The following is a 23,334-nucleotide window of genomic DNA, read 5'->3' on the forward strand; positions in this document are numbered from 1 at the left end:
CCACAAGGCAATGCGAGGGGGAGGGCGGGGGCGGGAGCGAGAAGAGTGAGAGGAGGAGCGGGTGGAGAGCTAGCCCAATCGGAGTGCCGGTCCGGAGGAGGGGGCGTGGCCCCCAGAGGGGCGGGGCAGGCGTGAGAGTATGCAGGCGTCGGCGGGCGCCACAGAAACAATTCCTGAGGCGGTCCCTGTACTAGCCGCAGCTCCAGCACGGGGAGTAACCCCAGTCTAGCGGAGCCGGGGCGGGGGGCGTCCGCATCTGCTGCAGGAGCGCTCCAAGGGAGGTAAGCGCCGTCAGGGACTTCGCGGTGCGGGCAGCCCGGGTGCGCGTGGGGGGCTCCCCGCCCTATGGAATCATTGGGGAGCTGCCCCCCGTGTTGAATGCACGTTAGAGGTTTGCATGCCAATTGACTTCGCATTCCTTGTTTGGGATCTGTTCGAAAGTCTCCCTCTGACTATTGCTGAACATATATATATGGCAATGTGTGTGAGTCGTTTCAACCCAGCTCACTTGTTAGTTATTGAGCAACCTCCCTCAGTTTCGTACAGCGTGCAGACCAAGCAAATAAATTCCTGAATCTGGGTGTGGGTGTAACCTAGTCCAGTGGTATGTTTGTCCCCATCCCAGCCCACCCCTTTACATGGTGGGTTTTTATTAAAATCTTCTATTTTATTAAAATGTTGTTTCTCTTCATGCCCCAGTGGTTGTTTTGACAGCAGCTATTTCCACATCCGCTATAGATTTGTAAATCTGAGTCCTGGCTTTTGTTGTACTTGCCTTACGACTTTGTCAGTGGCTTACTGTAAACTAGGACCCAACATCTGGTGTTTGTTGATGCAATTCAGAGTGTGTTAGCTTTGCTGTAGAAAATAATATTGAGAACTCTGAAGATTTAAGAAGTTCTTAAAACTGAAAAATAATTCAAAAAACATAATTAGAAGTCTTTCAGTTTCAAGTCATTTCAGAATGAGTGTAGAAGTAGTGTATTTAAAACGGGTGGCTATTTTAGAGCATGTGTGTGTATATATCTGTGTAGCTGTATGTGTATATATTGTGTATATATATCTGTCTCTGTGTGTGTGTGTGTATATTCGTAAGTGTCCCCTATTTGGAGAAAAACGTAAATATAAAGTGCCTTTCTCTTTACAACATAAGATTTTCGCATTGTGTGGCTCACTAAACCATGCAATACACCATATCTGAAATCTCCCTTTCGCAAAGTCTCACGCACATCTTGACAGCTCAGTAAAATGAATAGCAACCTCTCGCAGTGTACATTTACCAGTCTACTAATACAATAATTATCCAAGGTTTTAAAAATGATGCAAAAACTAAGTAATATTCTAACCCTTTTATTATGAATAAAAATGAGGATACTATAATAATAATGATGTAAAGCACTTTGAGATCTTTAAATGAACAGTTCTGTAAAGCTCATAATAATATCACTGTTTTAAGTCCATCCATTTCCCTGTTTAAACAATGGTAACATGTTAGTTGCTAAGAGCAACTGTTACAGGAAAGCTTTAGAACTTTAAATAGCATGTGACAATCAAGAAATACGTTTTTTAAAAATTGGTTTTAAAAATTTAAGTTCAGGTCTCTTAAATTTGTTAGCTCATGTAAAGAGAGTTTTTAAGAATACTGTACAGCATGATAAAGATGTAAACACTTCATATAACAGGAGGATTATGTAGGAAGAGTGCCAACACCTGAATGAATAGATAAATGACGATTAAACCTATCAACCATTGGTTATAACTTTTGGTAACAAAAAGGGACTGTCTGTGGAAAGCCGTGCATACATTTGAAGCTCCTAGCTTTGCAGTGTGGAAACAGAGATCTCAAATATTTGGGACAGTAACACAACATGGGAACCATCTGTCACCTGTTAGGTCCTGATAGCTTAATGCATAAAGAAAGCCAGAATGACATCTGAATGTTATGCTCCATTAAAATACCACAATATTCCCCTCATTCTACCTTGCTTTGTATTATTTTTAATCTGTCTTTGTGGAATCCATTGAATACCAGCTAATGCACATCCCTCACTATTGGTGGGGTAGATTTAGAATATGTGTAGCATACAAAAATATTAATATCATTAATAGCTTTTAACTTTGTTTGGCATCCCAAATACTTTTGTTTTAATAATTGTAGGACTTATTTCTGTAAGTCCTATGAAAAATGAAATTACTGGTTGGGAAAGGTTTTTTTGTGCTTTGAGAAGTCCATAAAACAAATCAAGAAGTGAGTGGGGGTCTGAGATAGACAGACACTCTCTTGTGCATACATGCATGAGAAAATTAAACTAAGTATATGTTTTTTAAATGAAGCTGTGTAGTAATGCACACTTTTGTTTAAAAAATTCATAGAACAGAATATTCTGTTAAATATCTGGTTCTCTTCCCTCAGATTATTTAACCACAGATTTGACTTTCCAAGACGAGAATCTATAGTCAAAGATGAATACATTTTCCATTCTCTTATCCCTTCCTGGTTTTTCAAAACTGCTGTCTGTTGTGGTTTTGTAGAGGGGGAGAGGGAGTTTGGGGCTTTTTAAAAGCAACTGTAGATGATTGCCTTGTTATAAAGCAAGTCTTATGATATCTTTAGGCCACTTTTTAATATAGGTCCACAGTTCTCAAACTGTGGGTCAGGACAGTTTTAATTGGGTCACCAGGGCTGGCTTAGACTTGCCTGGGCCAATGCCAAAGCCCGACCCCTGCCATCCAGGGCCAAAGCCAAAGAGCTTCAGCCCTGGGCAGCAGAGCTCAGGTTACAGGCCCCCTGCCTGTGGCTGAAGCCCTTGGGCTTCGGCTTTAGCCCCCTGCCTGCAACAATGGGAAAAGCCTCCCCACCCACGGTGGTGGGGTTCAGGTGGGCTCAGTCTTTCATCCCCCTTCCTGTGGTCGGGTAGTACTTTTTGTTGTCAGAAAGGGGTCATGGTGCAATGATGTTTGAGAACCCTTGGTATAGGTCATACATAGTCAGACATGTAACAGCGCTAAGTGGTTTTGCTTAAGGCACAGCTATTTCCACTATGTTCTTTCCAATATGGGGGGGAAAAAAATAAAATTATAGATAAATGGTTGAACAAGCTATATTCAGATTGGCATCAAGTGAGTGAGTGGCAGCCATATGATTAAAGCCCTGCAAATATCCACTTTATGTCTGCGGAACATTTTTGCGGATTGTGCATGGATGCAGATCAAAATTTTATATCTAGAGCCCTGCAAATCTGCAGATATCAGTCAGCTTTACATCCATTGATTGTGAATCAGCTGCGGATACGAATTTTGTATCCATGCAGGGTTCTACGTATGATTTCCCTCCCTCCACTTCACCTCGCTCCCTGGGGGAAATATGGAGACCGACAAAATATGGTGTCTTTACCTCACCTTGCGAGTGTAAAAAATATTCCTACCAGCTACCTCTAAAGGTGATTTTAGTTATAATGAAAAGTTTAAAAAGCTCAGTAAACTGCAAGTGAGAGTTCAGCAAGTATCATTAATGTTAAAACAGTATTTTTTTTTTTTTTACTGTTTTAACGACATTGGCTAAAATAAAAATGATGTGAAGAAAATCAGGCTTACAAAACAATCCCAAGAAGCAGTAAAAATACTGCTTTTTAAAAAAATTCCACCAAAAACATGTACATGAAGATTTGGGTAAATTCACAAATCTCCATGTAAAATAAGGGTGGTAGGGGGTGAGGCGATTACTTAAAAACTGATTCTCCTATCACTCTTAATTAAATCAGAAATATTTCCCTTGAAGTCAGTGGAGGTACACTGACAAAGGAGTGGAAAATAGAGTTATTAATGTTGACAGTATCTTTCTGGTTAATCTAGATATTTAAGATTTGGATATTTAAGATCTTCACTTTATCACTAGTAAGTAGCTAAGTATATCAAGAGCACAGTCTTGGAATGTTTTATGTAAATGGGAGAAGGATGGGAAGCCCCCCCCTTTTTTTTTTTAATATAAACAATGGTTTAATGGATAAGGCATTGAGCTTATGGTATGTTTTGTATCCTACCTTGTACTTTTGAGCTTAATTCTAACCTAATGTTCAAAACCGAGTCTTTGATCATCCAAGGGATATCTTTGAGTGTGCATTATCAATTTAAAGCAAAGATGGATATCCAGGCTTTTTAAATATGTTTATGTAAACCATTATCAAAGATGAAATCAGATCAATTTCATCTACATTTTTATCTTGTATTATCTGTAAGGGAAAGGCTTGTTTGTGTAATTGTTGAGCAATAGTAAAGGAGGGAATGTTTTCCTCCCCAATGGGAACAGTGTTTAGAGCAGATGTTTTAGTCATAGAAATTTTGGCTAATTATGTCATGCATTCCCGTTTATATATTCTTATGGCTATGCTAGTTCTGAATTCTAATCTGGGGTGTGTTTCAAAGTTCTTTGCAATTTTTGAGTGTCTCACACACAGGTAGGTAGGTACGTATTATCTACAGTACTATACAGGGCAGGTAAGTGACTTGTCTAAGGTGACACAGAAAATCTGGCAGAGGTAGACCATCCATCCTTAATGTACACCTTATCTCTTGACGTTAAGCCTGTTTCATCCTGTGGTCCATTTTAATATGTGATTAAATCATTCACTTTCCACATATGGGGAATACCTGGTAACGCACAAGTGGTATTCTTCCAGCCCCATTTACTCTCCATAGATCCCATGTCCCTTATTGGTCCAATGACTATAGTCAAAATACTACATAGTGAGAGTATTACTTTCCTGGAGCAACCCCTTAGCTGCAGGAACTCTGACTCTGTCAGCTCTTGCATGAAAGTGGCCATCTAGCACCTCCTTTGAGGTGTTGAGCCTCTTCACTTTCTGTTGGAGACCATCACTCTTCAGGGTTGGGCCCTCTTACTGCATTTCTCAGGTACAACTAAACCTATGGCCACTCATAGCATTGTGCTAGTGATGTTGTTATTGTGAAGGCACTTATTATAAGCCTTTATTTACACGCCCTTAATAGCTTATTGAAAATTACCTAAATGTCTTGTGGTTATTTTTAGCCAAAGCTGAATTTTATTTTGGGGGCTGGAGGTAGCTTGCCAATATTCTATTTAGCCACTTCTGATTGATCCTGGTGTGGAAACTGTTACCCTTAGCTTTTCAAACATTTTGTTCACATGTGACTAAAGTGTCATCTTTTCAAAATTTCGAATTTGCTAGGGAATTACTCCTCACCTGCAAATAAATGTCTCTGGCATATTTGAAAAACTTGCTGTAGAAAAGAGCATTTGATAATCCATGTATTTCATAGGCGTTTTACAAAGTTAATGGAACAAAGTATCAGAACACTTATGGGTGAAATTCACTTTGTGCATGACCTTGTACAGTTTCCCCTCAAGGTGCAGAGCTCTGTGCTTAAGTGCTTACCAAAAACAGATGCCTAAATATGGACTTAGACTTTTAGAGCCTAACATTAGGCACCTGGTTTTTAAAATCTTGCCTTAAATATTCACACACCTGAACTGGTATCTGGTAAACTAGATAAACTCAACAGAACTTATTCACTATGAATTATCATATTTTATATGTGTAAATAACATAATTATGTTTATTGTATATTTGGTTGCATATGTATATGATACTATCATCAGTGGTGACTTTCTTTTTAATTTGTCTTTATATGAAAAACAGTAAATGTAAAAAACTTAAATAATAAATTTGTTAGTCTCTAAGGTGCCACAAGTACTCCTGTTCTTCTTTTTGCGGATACAGACTAACACGGCTGCTACTCTGAAACCTGTCATTATATTTGAGAATTCTTGTATTACTTTACATCATGAAAGCAATACTAAACAGCCATCTCATTCCTTGAACACTGCACAGTGCCTCCTATGCACTGAATGAGGGAGGAGTCTTATGGAAAAAAGTAGTATGTGATCATGTAATTAAAGATTATATCATACTGCATGTGCTCAAGAGGACAGAATTAAGGTACCATCACTCACTCACTCACTCATGCCCATCACCCCAATCGGGGTATGGGCTGCCAACCACAGATCTCCAGAGTCCTCTATCCTGGGCCATTTGCTCTAGCTGGTTCCAGGTATAGCCCATTTTTATGCTATCCGCCTGAAGGTTGCGTCGCCAGGTGTTTCTTGGACGGCCTCTTTTCCGCTTGCCTTGGGGATTCCACCACAATGCCTGTCTAGTGATGTTGGTTGGCTGCTTGCGTAGTGTGTGACCATAGGGGAACTTAATTTTGGCACTTCCCAACTCTTGAGTGCTTGACTTTGCGACCTTAACACATTGTTCTTTCAACATAGCTTTTGGTTTGTTTATGTCACTTCCTAGGTATTTAAACAAACAAACAAAACAAATTTATGTTCAACTGTTGTTGCTCCTATAGTAATACCAGCAGTAAAAACTGCAAAGTTCTATGCCTAGTGAAAAGAAAATGACACATACAAAATGGCAGAGAGAACTCAGCAAGTTGCATTAAGGAGTTTATTTAGCTTTTTCTTTACTGTGTGTGTGTGTGTGTGTGCACGCGCACACATGCACATTACAGTTATCACAGAGAAGGTGTGGAAAGAGTTATGTAGGTTTTGGAATGCAGGTGTCCAAAAAGAAAGCATTAGCCATATACAGCAATGCAAGTAGGTTGAATTACAATACCTGAAGGAAATTTATGTTATGGTTCCTGAGTCAGATAATGGGGTTTTTTTTTGTTTTTTTGTGGGGGGATGTAGGGAGAGGATATAATATCAGCCATAAATCCAGATAATAATACAGCCCATACAACTTGTACTCCAATGACTTTATTCAGCAGTGCTCTAATCAATAAAGCTACCCTAACTTGCAGTGCTTCAAAAGCAAAAGTGTGATTCTGCCTTTGGTGGATGGGAGTGATAGTCTCTCTCTCTCTCACTCACACACTTATATTGTACTCCACATCCTGTCACTCATTTCATCCCAGACAAAATCAAAGCAGAGCCACTTGTGCCAAAAATTGTCTGGTCATTCAGTGTTGAAAAGTACCCAGTCATGGTACTTGGCAGAGTGGCCATGCCTGTCATCACAGGGCTCTACAATAACTGTATTCTCTGTTTTCAAAACGCTCTTGGAATGATTCTTAATATCTTCACTGTCAGCCTTATGCAAGTATGTATGATGACCACCTTTGTGAAGTAATTAAAATTTCAAGTGTCATGTCACATATCCATAGATCTTTATTTGATACATTTATATGAATAAATGAAGATAGCTGCAGAATATAGCTATATTAATATAATGAAAACTGAATTTAAGATTTCCATTTTGATGCTGTTGATCTGTATCAATTGTTGCAAGATTGCAAAGCAGTCAGATTCTCTTTCAAAGGGTGGAGGGGGGGGGGGCTTTCTTTTTCTGTTTTGTATCAGTGACTCTTGGGAAGCTAATGCAATAAATACAATAAATATTTTTTTGTCAAAAGGTTATTGACCTACTAGCACATTATTATAAAAAGCTAGCTTTTTAAAAGAAATATTTTCCATTTTTAAGACAAATTCTCTCCAAAGGAATGGTCTTCTATATTGATTAGAATTCATGCTAGAAGAAAGTTAAACAATATAGCCATATTTTAGTTAGCATTTTAGAATTTGCATAAACTAAAACTAACTTGGGGGGAGAGAGAAATACAGATCTCTTGTGGTGCTGTACTTTCCTCATGCAGTTGTTCATTTTAATGTAATAGTTATGCTAGGCATTCACTGAACAAGAACCTAATACTATAAAGTGCTAAGAATTCCCTGTGAGTTGCTGACATCTCTCAACCCTTCATACTTGATAAAGGCAAAGAGCACTCAGTTCCTTCCAGGAAGATCTTGGCACTTAACCAGACTGGACCTCCAAATACTCTCTCAATGCAGTCCCATATGTGAAGTAGGGTTCCTTAGATATAAAAGTGTGAATTCTCCCTTACTGGGTTTAACCTTGACAAGAATGGTTGAGAAAGACTTTAGTTTCCTTAGCCCTTCCACATTATCCCCTTTCCTTCCATGGATTTAATCCATGTACATAACTTTTGTGTCACCATATCTGGCAGAGGAAAAACTTAAACTCCCATTGACTTGCCATTAAAATAGACTTAGAGTTGTTTTGCTTCAGTAACCTTGAGAAAGGGGACTGAATTCTTCATTATGGTGCATTGGCTTGTGCACTAGCACTTCATAACGTAAGAGCAGCCATACTGGGACAGACCAGACGTCCATCTAGCCCAGTATCCTGTCTTCTGACAGGCCAATACTAGGTGCCCCAGAGGGAATGAACAGAGTAGGTAATCAAGTGATCCATTCCTTGTCGCCCATTCCCAGCTTCTGGCCAACAGAGGCTATGAACGCCATTCCTGCCCATCCTGGCTAGTAGCCATTGATGGACCTTCCTCCATGAACTTATCCTGTTCTTTTTTTAACTCTGTTACAGTCTTGGCCTTCACAACATCCTCTGGCAAAGAGTTCCACAAACTGACTCTGCGTTATGTGAAGAAATACTTCCTTTTGTTTGTTTTACACCTGCTGCCTATTAACTTTATTTGGTGACCTCTAGTTCTTGTATTATGAGAAGGAGTAAATAACACTTCCTTATTTACTTTCTCCACACCAGGCATGATTTTATAGACCTCAAACATATCCCCCCTTAGTCGTCTCTTTTCCAAGCTGAAAAGTCCCAGTCTTATTAATCTCTCCTCATACGGAAGCCGTTCCATACCCCTAATCGTTTTTGTTGCCTTTTTCTGAACCTTTTCCAATTCCAATATATCTTTTTTTGAGATGGGGCGACCACATCTGCACACAGTATTCAAGATGTGGGTATACGTGGATTTATATAGAGGCAATATGATATTTTCTGTCTTATTATCTATCCCTTTCTTAATGATTCCCAACATTCTGTTCGCTTTTTTGACTGCCGCTTCACACTGAATGGATGTTTTCAGAGAACTATCCACAATGACTCCCAAGATCTTTCTTGAGTGGTAACAGCTAATTTAGACCCCCTCATTTTATATGTATAGTTGGGATTATGTTTTCCAATGTGCATTACTTTGCATTTATCAAAATTGAGCTCTAGCTACAATCTGCTTTTAAAGAGCGTATCTTCCTGTAGTTTATTTCCCTTTATGGGTATTATATTCATCAATGCAAGATGACTTAAGCTGCCTTAGCAGTAATTAACTTGCTCCCCACATTTGCCCATGAGGGTAAAATCCTGGCACTTGTACTCATGTGGTGTAGAACCCAGTTCCATAAGGAGTACCATTGGAAGCTAGGAGTGAGGTAATACTCCATGTAAAAAAGGCAGAATTTGGCCCTTCGCCTTTGCACCAGTTCTTTGTTTACTATTTCTTCATTGAACATGGCCTCTTTTAAATCTAGGGGTAATTTAGATGCATTTATCTAAAGATGCCCTGTATTAATTGCTTGCTGTCTCACAATTACCAAAGGTGTCTGCACATCTGCCACATTTCTCAACACAACAGCAAAAATTGCGTCTTCCAACAACATCCGTTTCCATGTCTGAAGATTTTAATGGTGATGCTTCCTACCACAGTTTATCCAGTGAGGACTTTGGTCATATTTTTATATATCTAACTAAACTTACATATTTTTAATTGGCTCAATAAATCTATTCTTCTAGAGTGCTTTTTCCCCCTCTGTCCACATTAAAGCTGTTATTGGAGCATTTAATTGTTGTGTACTTCACATAGCAATTTAAGATCACTGATGGAGTTCATATTTTTTCTTTTCCTCAGACATATTCAGTCTTCCAGATAAAAGCACTCTCTCCAATTCCCTCTACTATTTATAAATATTAATCAATCAAAACCCAAGGCAGGCTGATCAACTTACTATAATAGCAGATCTTCAGCATGAGATCACATTGTTCTAAATGAAAGATTCATAGTAGTGTACCAAAATGATCAGCTATATATAAAACCAAGATATTCTTTGCTGTCCGCTGAGAAGTCCTGTGATAGATGATATAGAAAAATCCTTTTACTGTACATATGCTAGTTTGTCTTCTTACCTTTTGAATGAATCAGAAAGTAAGAGGGGGAAAAACATCAAAGTTTGCCAAGTGGACAAGGAGAAAAAATCAATGGGAGTAAGAGGCTACTAAGGAGATCTTAAAAACAATAAACAGAAATACAGTAAAGGGAAATAAACTACAGGGAGATATGCTTTTTAAAAGCAGATTGTAGCTAGAGCTGGATGAAATTTTGTACACAAAACTTTATCTTTTTGCCCAAAATAAAAGGAGATTTGGGTTGACCGAAATATTTTGCAAATTCATGTTGAACCCAACAAATCGTTTTTGAGACAAACGTTTTGACTTTTTTTAAAAAAAAAAGTCAAAACAAAGCGTTTAACTGTTGTGATTCAAAATGTCTGTTTCAAAATTTTACCTTTTTTATATAAATGTACAAAAATAAAAGGTTAATAAGGTTCAGAACTAATCATTTCATTTTAGGTTGAATGAAACATTTTTGTTTGACCCGAAGTGATTTTTTTTTTTTTTTGGTTAGCTTGACTTGGCTGCCTGCCCCCAAGACCCACCCCCCCACCCACCCCAAAAAACAAAAAACAATCAGCTGTTCACACAGTTCTAATTGTGTAACTAGCTTATACTGGCTTTCAAAGCCATGAATAGTGTAATAGTTCTTAACAGAAAACATCGTTAACACAGTTAAGGTTGCCTGGTGGTGTCTTGTGCCCTTCCAGATAGTGAGTTCAGTGAAACTCGAACTTCAGAAAACAAGGAAATTCAGAGTCAAAGTACATACTAATGCAATCTTAACTCTTCCCTTCTGGAGCTGGCAATAACCAATGGTAATTATCTTCATGCACTTCAGCTATGTTATGTAGCCAGGGCCGGCTCCAGGGTTTTGACCGCCCCAAGCAGCCAAACAAAAAAAGCCGCGATCTGCAGCGGCAATTCGGCGGGAGGTCCTTCACTCCGAGCAGGAGTGAGGGTCTGTCCGCCGAATTGTCGCTGAACAGCTGGACGTGCCGCCCCTCTCCAAAGTGGCCGCCCCAAGCACCTGCTTGGTAAGCTGGTGCCTAGAGCCGGACCTGGGTGTAGCTGTACTGAATGGTGCAGAGATCAGTTGGAGCTACTTGGCAGAGTTGAGATTGTGATATCACGTCTAGGGTCCTTGGAGAAGGAGGGCTTGTGCTCCATGGAGATGTGAGATCAAACGAAAGAGATGCGGGGATCCAGTATCCAATAATGTGACATGGGGAGAGGGGAGTCTTTTTGGCATGGGGATTGGAGGAGTGAGATGGGATATGAGAGTGGTCTTTGGCTTTAGTGATGAGTATGTGAAAGTCTAGTGTGTTAGATGGAATCCTGTGGCAAAGAGGTTGTGACCGGGATAAAGAATTGTAAAACATATCAGATGTAGTGTTTTGGGTTTTTTTCTCCCCCCTCGTGAAGGAGGCTGAGGTTTAAATGTAGAACATGTGCAGATAGCTCCTGTTCAGTACAGTACAACTCACCTAAATTCAAGTTCTGCCTTAGCAAGAGAAGGTATTAGAACCTGCGCTACTGTAGGGTTACCAGGCATCCAGTTTTTGACCAGAATGCCTGGTCGAAAAGGGGCCCCTGATGGCTCCAGTCAGCACAACATAGCTGACCGAACTGTTAAAAGTCCAGTCGGCCCCAGCGGCCGGGTCAGCGCAGTTCCCAGAAGCGGCTGCCACGTCCCTCCAGCTCCTCGGCGCAAGGGTGGGCAGGAGGGCTCCACGCGCTGCCCCTGTCCGCGGCACACTTGCCGCCCCAAGTGCCAACTTCAGAGCTCCTGTAGCTGGGAACTGTGGCCAATGGGAGCTGAGGGGGTAGCACTGTGTATGGGGGGCAGCGTGCAGAGCCTCCAGGCTGCCCCTCTGCCTAGGAGTCAGAGGGACATGCCAGCCACTTCCAGGAGCTGCCTGAGGTAAGCACTGCCTGGCGTCCATGCCCCAGACCCGTGCCCCCTCCTGGAGTCCACACCCTCTCCCGCATCCCGAATCCTTCAGCCCCAAGCCTGGAGCATCCTCCTGCACCCTGAACCCCTAATTTCTGGCCCCAAGCCCAGAGCCCCTCCCAAACCCCAGCCTGGAGCCTCCTTCCACACTCTGAACCCCTCATCCCCAGCTCCACCTCAGAGCCCACACCCCCCAGCCGGAGCCCTCACCCCCCTGCACCTCAACCCCCTACCCCAGTCCAGAGCCCCCTCCTGCACCCTGAACCCCACCCCGGAGCCCAATAAAATCTTGGTGCTGTTGACTTCAGTAGCACAAAATCTACTGCGTTCAATGCGGCCAGGATTTCACCCAGTCATTAGAACTCTGTCACTGACCTAAATATAGAATTTAAGGCTCCAAAAATCATGGAAGCACTCCTCATAGAAAGGTAATGAGTGAGGCACAGCAGGTCTCAGTGCTGTAATGTGAAAATTAATAAGAAAATAAATTGAACTGTAGCTGATACCGTATTCAAGAAAACAAAGGTAGCAGGAGACTTTGGGGGTAGTTATGAATATAATAACTTCAAAAGGGGGTGAGGGCCCAAAAAGTGGCCTCAGTGTTTGGTACTTATGTGTGGCAGGGGGAAAGCAAGCAAGCAACTAGGCATCTTGGTTTCCTGGATCATTTCAGGCTCCAGGATTGCATCCTAGGAGCACAAGGAAGAATAGTCTAGAGGCTAGGGCCCTGAACTGGGACCCAGAAGACTTGAGTTCAGTTCCTAGCTTAGCTACACACTTTCTTTGTGACCGTGGGAAAGTCATGTAATCTACTCTGTGCTTGAGTTTCCCCACCTATAAAATGAGGGGAATACTTACCTACCTCATAAGGGTGTTGTGAGGATAAAACTCATAAATCATACTCATCAAATGTGGTGACTTTTTTTTTTTCACTCCCCTGGAGCAGAGTAATATGATTCCCAGTGGGAGTCTACTAGAAACACTATTCATATTAGGTTCTCTCATAAACTGTAATAAACTAGTTTTTCTTACCACCATTTTTAAACAAATGTTTCATAAAACTTTTAGGAACTTTGAGTGCAATGGCTTGAAATAACCTTTTTATACCCGAAATGAAGTAGCTATTACTGAACAGCCTAGATTTGTGTCAGTACAAACACTTTCCACAGTTCTGATCAAAATGATACACAAAGTAAATATCTTTTCAGGACACCTGTAAACGTAGCAGGGAATGGAGATGCTTATAGGAGAACATCAGAACTCCAGAAGGAAACTTCTTTTTATTTGTATTTAGAAAATAAGCACAAGAGACTGAAATGTTGGTTGGTTGTTTCGCTCATACAGAAATTCATGGTGTTGAGTGGAATTGAAATAAGTCTATGCAAATTAGCTTGATGTGCTCTGGAAGCAAGAAATTGTTCCATCATTTAAGTTTTTTGTGAAGTTATAGAAACAACATAAGACAGGCATGCTCACATGAAATTTAAATCAGTTTTTCATGCTTGAGTAGAGTAGGTGTGATGAAGTGGGTTTTAGCCCATGAAAGCTTATGCCCAAATAAATGTGTTAGTCTCTAAGGTGCCACAAGTACTCCTCATTGTTTTTGTTGATACAGATTAACACGGCTACCACTCTGAAACCTGCCAACAAAATGTATATTTCTAAAACAGCAATTTAGGACTGTTTTAGGGAAATAACTTGAGGCAATGTGCTCTTGTTGTAAAAGGCTGTTTCACTTATGTGGGATTATGGAGACCAATGAAGACTTTTTACTCTTAAATTGCTATCAATTCTATTTTTTTAAATTTGTCCAGGTTGAAACACTTTTTATTATTGAAGTTTGACTGTCTCTGAGCTTGCACAAAGCATAATTAATTAAGACCTGTTGCACTTTTCCCCTCTAGAGTCAAAGTATAATGTTCAACTGGCTGGCGTGTATGAATAATCCATCACTATGAATCATTAACTTACAAGACCAGCACAGTAATTGATGTCTTCTTGCAAGCTATGAAAATGTTCAGGGAAATCATTTATTTCTCTTGCTAGTGCATTTTATAATTCATTTATTTATTTTAGAATGCTTTATGCATTGGGTAGCATTGGGCTGTAACCTGTGAACCAGATTTGCTTGAGGTTAAACACCTGAAAGGGAGAAATTTTATTTAAGTAAACTTCTCCTGACTCTTCCTTTTGAATAAAAGAAATAGGTGTTGGAGGGAATAAATACATATCATTCTCTGATACTATGTATTTCAAGTTAATTTAAGCTCTTCCTCTTTTGGTACATCTAATGGAGGATGATGCACTTTGTTAGCTTTGGTTAGAAATAAAATTAGCAATCATGAATAAGTTTATTAAAAGGCAAAGGTTAATTTGCATATGATTAATATTAAAAATTGTATTTGGAAAACGGATAGCATTAACATTGTACGGTAATAAGCAGTGATATGATCAGTCAGGTACAAAACACTAATACTCACTGTGTAAAAATTAATTTGATACGGTATTTAGCCTTTTTTATGTTTTGTTCTAATATAGTAAGTGATTACTTAATGATGTAGCCTAAGCATTTTTGAGAATCTGCTGAACTCGCATATCAGACAGTTATATTTTTCTGAAAGGCATAAACTGTGAGGCAGTATAGTTTACCACATAACATTTGAAAGGGCTTCATAAATCAGATTATAATCTCCATGGTAGTTATGGCTACCTCACCTGGCTGGAAAAATGACACTTAGTAACATTGGTCTCTTTGTGAAGGATTTTCACCATTGTCAATGGGTTTTAAACTACTAGGGTCTACTTAGTCTGCAGCCATTCCACCATGGGTTGTTACCTCCTTAGCTGTCCTAAAATAAGCAAAGTAAGACTGGGTTAATATTTGGATGGGAGCTCTCAACACAACCCTCAGGGAATTAATGGTGGGAGTCTTGCCTCTGAATTGGTACTGAATCAGTATCCCAGAATAAAGGCAGAATGCTGCTTTTGTGGCGTGGTGGCAGTGTTCTTTATTTTGGTTGAACTGTAAACCCTAACTGTTTGTTGTCATTAAAGACCCCATGGTACTCAAGTAGATGTGGGGTTATTTTAATCCCCATGTCTTGGATGTTATGCTCTGTCAGTATTTACTCCTATATCTAAATTTACCCTTCATTTTCAAGTGGAGAAGTTATTCATTTAAAAAAAAAAAAAAAAAAAAAACTTGTGTAGTGTGGTGGTGTAGAATGGAAGATCACGAATGGATTGTAGTTTCCTCAGGAAGTCAGTGGTCTCTTGAAGATAGTTGGGAGTACTGGTAGCATAGGGCCTGAGGAGAGAGTCCACATACCATACAATCCTGCTCTCAGGGTGCCAATCCCTGAGATGATGGGGCATCCAGGATTCTTAGGTTTATGGATCTTGGGTAGCACACAGAATACCCCTGGTCGGGGCTCTAGGGATGTGTTCCTGTGCTTCTTCACTCTATGCATCTGAAGAAGTGAGGTTTTTACCCACGAAAACTTATGCCCAAATAAATCTGTTAGTCTTTAAGGTGCCACCAGACTCCTTGTTGTTTTTGTGCTTCTTCAGGGAGTTTCTTGAGCAGATGGTGCAGTTTCTTTTGGTACCCCTCAGTGGGATCAGAGGCCTGTAGAATGTGGTGTCAGAGAGTTAGTTGCCTAGCAGCCTCTCGTTCATACTCCGACCTATTCATGATGACTACAGCACCTCCTTTGTCAGCCTTTTTGATTATAATGTCAGAGTTGTTTCTGAGGTTGTGGATGGCGTTGTGTTCTGCTCGGCTGAAATTATGCTGCTTTTCCACAATTTCAGCCTGTGCACATTGGCAGAAGCACTCTATATAGAAGTCCAGTCTGTTGTTTCAACTGTCAGGAGAAGTCCATGCAGAATCCTTCTTGTAGCATTGGTAGGAGGGTTTCTGTGGGTTAGTGTGCTGTTCAGTGGCGTGGACTGTCCGTGTAAAAGGGATAGCTAAAGTGGCCAGGCTTCAGATGATCTACTTTGATATAGGTAATATTCCTGTACTGTATTCTGGAAGGCATCATTTGGGGGCACAAATCTTGTATTAACTAAATCTCTCTTTCCTGTTATCTTTTGTCATACTTTTTCTCTCTTGACAATTTACCAATAAAATCTATTATTTGAGACTACTACAATTGGATGTGGGATATTAAGTGGAGGGAATTGCTGATGAGCACCCCAGAGGGAAACTGAGCTTAGAGATTAACAGAGGGAGGGAGTAACGAATGGTTTAAGCATGGAGTCATGGGCAAAGTGAGTTGCAATCCCCCTCCCCATTGTGTTCAGTGAATGGCAATGATGAGGGACATTGTCGATACAGGGAGAGACAAATAACCCACGGTGCACAAGGTGTGGTTACATTCTAGCATTTGTAATGTCATGGGCTAATTTGTTGTGGAAAAAGGTCAGATTTTTAGTTTCTTTCAAATAGATACAAGGGAAACATCTGCTGCGTAAGTGCAGAATAAAGATTGTCTAACACCAACAAATTAAAAAAAAATACTTAGTATTAGAAGAATGTGAGTTTAGAGATCCGCTGTGACCCTTCATGCATGTAATTGCAGCTGTGATAAAAAGTGAGTTTTCAAGCCTCATTGTATTAGTAATTCCTCTTTTGTAGTTTTTTTTTTTTAATCCTTTTTTCTCTATAGTCATTGCAGTGTCACTCCTGATACATAGAAATCTTTCCTGAAATTCAGCTGATTACTGGAAAAAGACCACCTCAGGTTGCTGCAGCATAAGTTTAATCTTGCCTAGTCTAGCAAAAGAATGAAATATATTAATGGTTGCTATAACAGTAGTAGTATTTGTTTTTGTTAGCTTGTATAAGCATGTCTGGGGCCATGTAAAATAAATTACCTCACTCAAAGTACAACTGCATATGATATTAACCAAGCAGTGCCTGCATTTTTATCCCCATTACCTGTATGGATATGTCCTTTCTAGGAAGCCCTCAATAACATATATTCCACTTGAGGCTTGGATCTTGTACCTAATCGACTAATTTATTACCATATTAAACAAAAATGGAAGTGAAACATCAAATGTTTGGTGGCATGTAACGGTGTACTTAAACAGGACTGGACACTTGCAAGTCAGATCAGCATTTAACCCTTTTCCTTAGGGCTCCTGTAAGTTAAGTTGGCTCGTAATGACCCGCTCTGTGTCTCTGTGCTGGCACAAAATAGCTGGAGCACACTGCACTGTGGCTACACACTCTCCCAATGAGCCCTGTATGCTAGGGGCTGTGAGGATAGGGCTGAGCAAATAATGGAATTATTTGGTTTGAAGGACTGAACTGAAAAAGCCAAAAAATACCTGGTTTGATTAGAAGACATCTTTTTTCTTTTCTGAAGTTTTCATCCAAACAACCTCTCTCCCCCAAAAAGTTCCTTTTTGAGAAGTAAATTAATAATATTTTTCTTTAAACAAGGCCACAATTACACAACTCCATGGACGTAAACTGGGTTCAATTTCTGCCCATCAGGAAAGCTGGTAGCCAAAATTGTAAAAATTATGCAGTGCACAGAATCTCTTTAATGAGATGATTTGGTTATTTGCTATAAATTATTGTAACATTCAGATTTTAAAAGAACCGTGGATGCCCTTTTTAACAAAATATTTTAACTAGTGTCTGTTTAAACAACAAACCCGGGACCAAAATCTAACCTCCTGTTCTATATCCATCCAGTCACAAATGAGATTGCATGGCAGTAAGTGAGGGTAGAAATTGGCTCATTGTGAGAACTATTCTAGCAGTTACAAGTTGTCAGATCTGACCCAGTACAGACTTCTTTGTTTTAATTGTGCTAGTTGTCCCACATAAATAAAATGTGGTGGGAAATTTCACTTAGAGAATAGAGAGAACTCCTGGAACAGCAGCAATTATGTTGAGCCTTTTATCAGGGAGATTTGAATAGAGATGTATGTCAAAGCAAAGGCCACCCTCCCAGTGCACAGCTTGGGTACCGGACTCTGCACTAGACTGCTGACTCCACTGTGGAGCCAAGTGGGAGGAATCTGCCCCAGCAGCGCTCCCAAGCCAGGGTAAACAAACCCTTCAGAACAAAGACAGAATTGTTCCCATAATATGGGATTATAATTATTAAATTCTATGGAGTGTTTTCTCTCTAAGGGCTTCAATGGAAACAGAATCAGGTCCCTCATAGCTATTTGGAGACCTAGGTCAGATGAGTAAGTCCACAGCCAGGAAGTGCGAAATGGGAGGGAAAAATTAACTGAAAAATTTCAAACTTAAAGAGGGAAAAAAAGTATTACTTTGGGTACTGGATGAAAATCTGTGTCTGAAACAATTTGCCTATTCCTGTGAAGCCCTATTTGAGTCAAAGACTTAGAACCAAATTCTGATTGCATTTATACCAGTATAACTCCACTGAAGTCAATGGAGTTACTCTTGGTTTAAGCTGGTGTAACTCAGACCAGAATCAGACCTTTAAATTCCACAAAACTAAAATAAGAAATCAGTAGATTCTGTTTATTTAAGAATGGCATCAAAGAGAGCATTAGCATTAAAAGGAATGTCACACAATGTGTGAGGAATGCCAATTTATTATTACAAAGTATTTGTTATAGAATAACTAGCAGACCTTGCTTCTCCAACGTTTTTCAGCTTTATAGGCAATTACTGTATACAAGATGAAAGACTGCAGCAGCCGCAGCCATTGGTGAGTTCCCAGACAGACTGCAATTATCCTTGGAAATGATTCCATGAATCAACAAATAGTCAAGATAGCCACAATGCTGACAGCCGACCAACAGACGTGTTTTAAAAATGGGACTACAAGGCACATCAGTAGGCCAACAAAGCTTCCGAAGGGACCAAGCTAGGCCTGGCAGCTTCTGTACTGGCAGATGTTGTGAAGCCAGACAGCTATGGGACTTGTACTGGCAGAATGCTGAATCTATCACCATCCGGTTAATAGAGCTGTACTGGCAATGGTTCTGAACCTGGCCAAGAGCTACAAATGACTGCTACCAAAGCCTGCTGAAAGAGCTGTTTTGGCAGAGATGCTAAGCCCAACCAACTGACCAGCAGAGCTGCAATGGCTGCGAGTTTGAAACAAGCTTTCCCATAAAACTGGACTTGTGCAAAAACTTCCAAAAACCATCTAACAGAAAAATGGAAGGAAAAAAGTAACTGATAGATACTTATTTCTAAAAGGAGATCGCAGAAAAGGGAGAGAGTCATTCAGTCTATGTAGGTATATTCATTACAAATCTGAACTGTATGGAGATAAAGGAACTATCATGAGCAATTAACCAAATTTCTCAAGCATTTCTCTCTCTCCGATGGGATATCCCATTGTAACATCTGTTTGACATAAAATAAGTTAATGAAGCGTTCCTTCTTAGGACTGCTGAACAACAGACTTGATGTGAAACATGTAGCAAGGCTGAAGTGTCATACACTGTAACTTCATATAGTGAAAGAGTCCAAAGACAACAAAAAAATTTAAGACTTTGTACCATTTTTGAGGCAGAGGATGTTGATTACTCAACATTGACATAACTGAAATTAAATAGTAAGAAATCAGAAAATATCACGTACAGAAGAAGAGTCCTTTGTCCCCAAAGAGGTTTCATTTTAAATCCGCTCCACCTCAGACTTTACTTGGCATCACATCCTTCCTGCCCTGCCAACAATATCAGCCTTCTTTATTTCCATCTGCTACTTCCATCTCTAGGCACCATTTCCCTTGCTAGCCTGTTTGCCAAGCCACCACACTCTCCTCATTCAGATCCCTCCTGAGGAAACACTTCTTCCCGGCCAGAGAGGCTCCCATGGCAGCAGAGCTAGTGCTGTTCTGCCTTTTGGCCCCCTAGCTCAGCACATATCCCCTGCACAGCGTACCACACTGCCCCTTTGCCCATCCCCATTGCACCCTGGAATGCAAAGAGGGAAATGATCCACTGCGATGCAGCTCCTTTGCCCACAGTGGAGAACATGTGCAACAGCCGTGGGGGACTTCTTCAGTCACGGAGGAAGGTGCAGGATTTGTAGTAATCTGTTGCAGATCCAATTCTCTGTTCTCTGGCATGGTTTAAGGATATCATTCTCCTTTATATTATACAGCAGTGGTTCTCAAACTTCTGTACTGGTGACCCCTTTCACATAGCAAGCCTCTGAGTGCACACCCACCCTTATAAATTAAAAACACTTTTTAATATATTTAACACCATTATAAATGCTGGAGGCAAAGCGGGGTGGAGGCTGATAGCTCGCAACCCCCTATGTAATAACCTTGCAACCCCCTGAGGGGTCCCGACCCCCAGTTTGAGAACCACTGCCTTAGAGGGAAACCTCCCGTCTGCTCTGTATCCTAGCACAAAATTCTCTCTACACAGACCAGCATATTAAGGTCCCCATCCCTTCCTAAAACACACTAAATCATAGAAGTGTAAGACTGGAAGGGACCTCAATAGGCCATCTGCATTTTAGTCAAAGCAGGACTAAGCAATAACTAGACCATCCCTCCTTAGCCAATTTGTTCCAGTGCTTAACCATCCTGACAAGAAGTTTTTCCTAATGTCCAACTTAAACCTCCCTTGCTGTAACTTAAGCTCGTTGCTTCTTGTCCTATCTTTAGAGGCTAATGAGAACAATTTTTCACTCTCCTTCTTGTAACAACCTTTTATGTACTTGAAAACTGTTGTTATATCCCTCCCTCAATCTTCTCTTTTCTAGACAAAACAAATGCAATTTTTTCAATCTTCCCTCATAGGTCATGTTTTCTAAAGTTTAATCATTTTTGTTGCTCTTCTCTGGATTTTCTCCAATTTATCCACATCTTTCCTGAATGTGGTGCCCAGAACTGAACACAATACAAGACCACATCTTTAGTAGGGTTGACTTGCAACACAAATTGTGAGCCACGTAATTTTATTGTATTTTATTCCCAAGGGACCACTCCAGTAGAGATGTTACGGAATCGCTAACTGTGGCTTGTTAAATCAGTTTGGGAAGCTGGACTAGTTCACCATAAAATCCAATCCTTTTCTTCCCCCAATGGCATGTTATTTTCCCCTCTGAAATTTACCTCCATATATTCTTGTTCATCTAATTTCCTCCCATATGTCTTGAGTTAATCAAGAAAGCTCATCCCCACAGTGGATCATGTCAAAAGAGGATCACACTGAACTCTGCCTTAGTGCAGCCAATGGGAAACTCCGTTTTCCCCCAATGTTTCTTCTGGACAATTTTTAGAAAACTTCTGTGAATAGAAAGATCCTACTGCTTCAAAGTATCCCCCCAAACCCTCCCAGCAGACCAGGGTAGGGGGTATTCAGGAGTGGCTTTCCCTTACCCTGCCCCTTGGCTGGAGCAGTTTCAGTTTTGTTCCTGTATGGCAATGTGGGGGGAGGGGTTGTAACTTCTAGTCTAAATGGTGTAAACAGAGCTGTGACTGGGTCAGGGGATGGGACAGAGAATTGCACTCCCTGAACACAAGGATGACACTAGTAACCACCCCAAAAAGGCCTGAGAGGCAGAATCAAAGCTCCCACTCTACATTGCTTGGCTAAACTACGTAGCTCATTGTACATACCATTAAAGAGACACTCAAGTGGCTTGGCACCACCTGCAAGCCAAGATTTTTTCTGAAAGGAATTATGCCTCCTGCAGCTCCCACCAGGGTGGTGAAATATAAATTGCTTTCCGAAGCAGCAAGAAAAATCAGACTCCAAAACAAAGGAGGAATGAGCAGAACAAAAGTGTGTAAAAAGTGTCAAACTCTAGTCTTCTGCATGCCCAGACAGGTTCAAAAAAATGCAGTCCTTTGTTTGCCTGGTCACACATTCAATACACTTATTAATTTTATAAACAAATTATCCTTATGACTTTTCAAAGACAGTAACTTCCCAGAATAAACTCATGATCCTTTTCCTCAGCTTCCTGGCACACCGGGATTAGACTTAGAATTGTCATTTTATAGATCACACTTAGCTACTTGCAAGCAAAACAACATTCGGGGAGTGGGGAGCAGGAAGCATCAGCAGCTTTTCATTTCTGATCTGCAGAACAGAACTTCAGACAACAGCTAGGGGAGGTGTGTGGGTGCAGGCGACAGAACTGACTGTGTTTGCTTGCTCAGAGAGGAATAAATAAGGGATAGATGCAGAAGTTTGACAGAATTGCTTTTGTGCTACAAGATGTTCTCAATTAACTTGCTGCCCAAACACAGGGAGACTGACTGTCAAAAAGATTGTTAGAGGGGATTCTGGTGGAGCTGCACTTGCGGTGGTGGGGTTTTTTGTTTGCTATGTAGAGCAGTGTCAATCCAGGGTTCCAACTCCGCCTCAAGCCTAACCTCTCTTCTGTCTACACACAAATCGTGCTAACCTACGGCTCGGATCCAGTGTCCCAGAACCCCGGAGGGGTGGAGGGTTAAAGCTTGGATCAAGCCAGGAGCCAGGGTTCAAGCCCTCTTGCTTTGCAATGTAGAGACAGCCCCACTGAGTTTGCCAAAAATATCCCACAGGTCAATTTTCTTTGTTCTCTGGACAGTCAAGTTTTCCTATACTGCACCATGAACATACCCTCCCTCCCTCCTGCACTGCCCCCTTCCCTTTCTCTTGTCTTTTTGTTTAAGTAATCCCCTCTCAACTAAACTCCACATACCCACCCCCCCAAACCCAACAACATATGGATTTAACATGACATTAGCACTGGTCATTTTGTTCACTCTGGGATACTCCTTTCCCCTGCTCTTTGCCTGTCTGGTCTACTCAGATGTAAGATCTTCAGAGTAAGGACTGTCTACGTCTGTGTTTCTACAGCACCTAGAATAGGGCCTTCATTTCAGTTGGTCTGTAGGCTTACTGTAATAAATTAATAATCATATACTATGGCAGGTCAAAGCAACCAGGCAAAAAGTGGGGTGGGGTGGGAAAAGAAGGTAGTGCTAAAGCAAACCTTTAAAAGTAGTGCTTTTCAACCAGGGGGTACGCACACCCCTGGGGCTATGCAGAGGTCTGTCGGGGGTACATCAAATCATCTAGGTATTTGCCTAGTTTTACAACAGGCTACATAAAAAGCAGAATCAAAGTCAGTACAAACTAAAATTTCATACAGACTAGGACATGTTTATACTACTCTATACTGTGTGCGTGTGTGAGATTATATTATATACACACACAAATCAATTGGAGTATAAATATTATACTTACATTTCAGTATAATGTAAGTATAATATTTATACTCCAATTGATTTATTTTATAATTATATGGCAAAAATGAGAAAGTAAGCAATTTTTCAGTAATAGTGTGTTGTGACACTTCGTATGTTTGTCTGATTTTGTAAG

The 23,334-nt window shown here is 40.5% G+C and overlaps 1 protein-coding gene across 1 annotated transcript in view; it reads left to right on the forward strand.

Moving 5' to 3' along the window:
* Window positions 1-134: 134 nt before the first annotated feature.
* The window catches only part of SERPINI1 (serpin family I member 1), a 69,978-nt gene continuing 46,778 nt past the window's right edge, over window positions 135-23,334 (forward strand). Inside the window, exon 1 of the mRNA XM_034782733.1 lies at window positions 135-281. The gene's annotated coding sequence lies outside the window, so the exon portion shown is untranslated. The remainder of the gene's footprint in view (window positions 282-23,334) is intronic.

This window comes from Trachemys scripta, chromosome 9 (assembly GCF_013100865.1).
Source record: "Trachemys scripta elegans isolate TJP31775 chromosome 9, CAS_Tse_1.0, whole genome shotgun sequence".
NCBI lineage: Eukaryota > Metazoa > Chordata > Testudines > Emydidae > Trachemys > Trachemys scripta.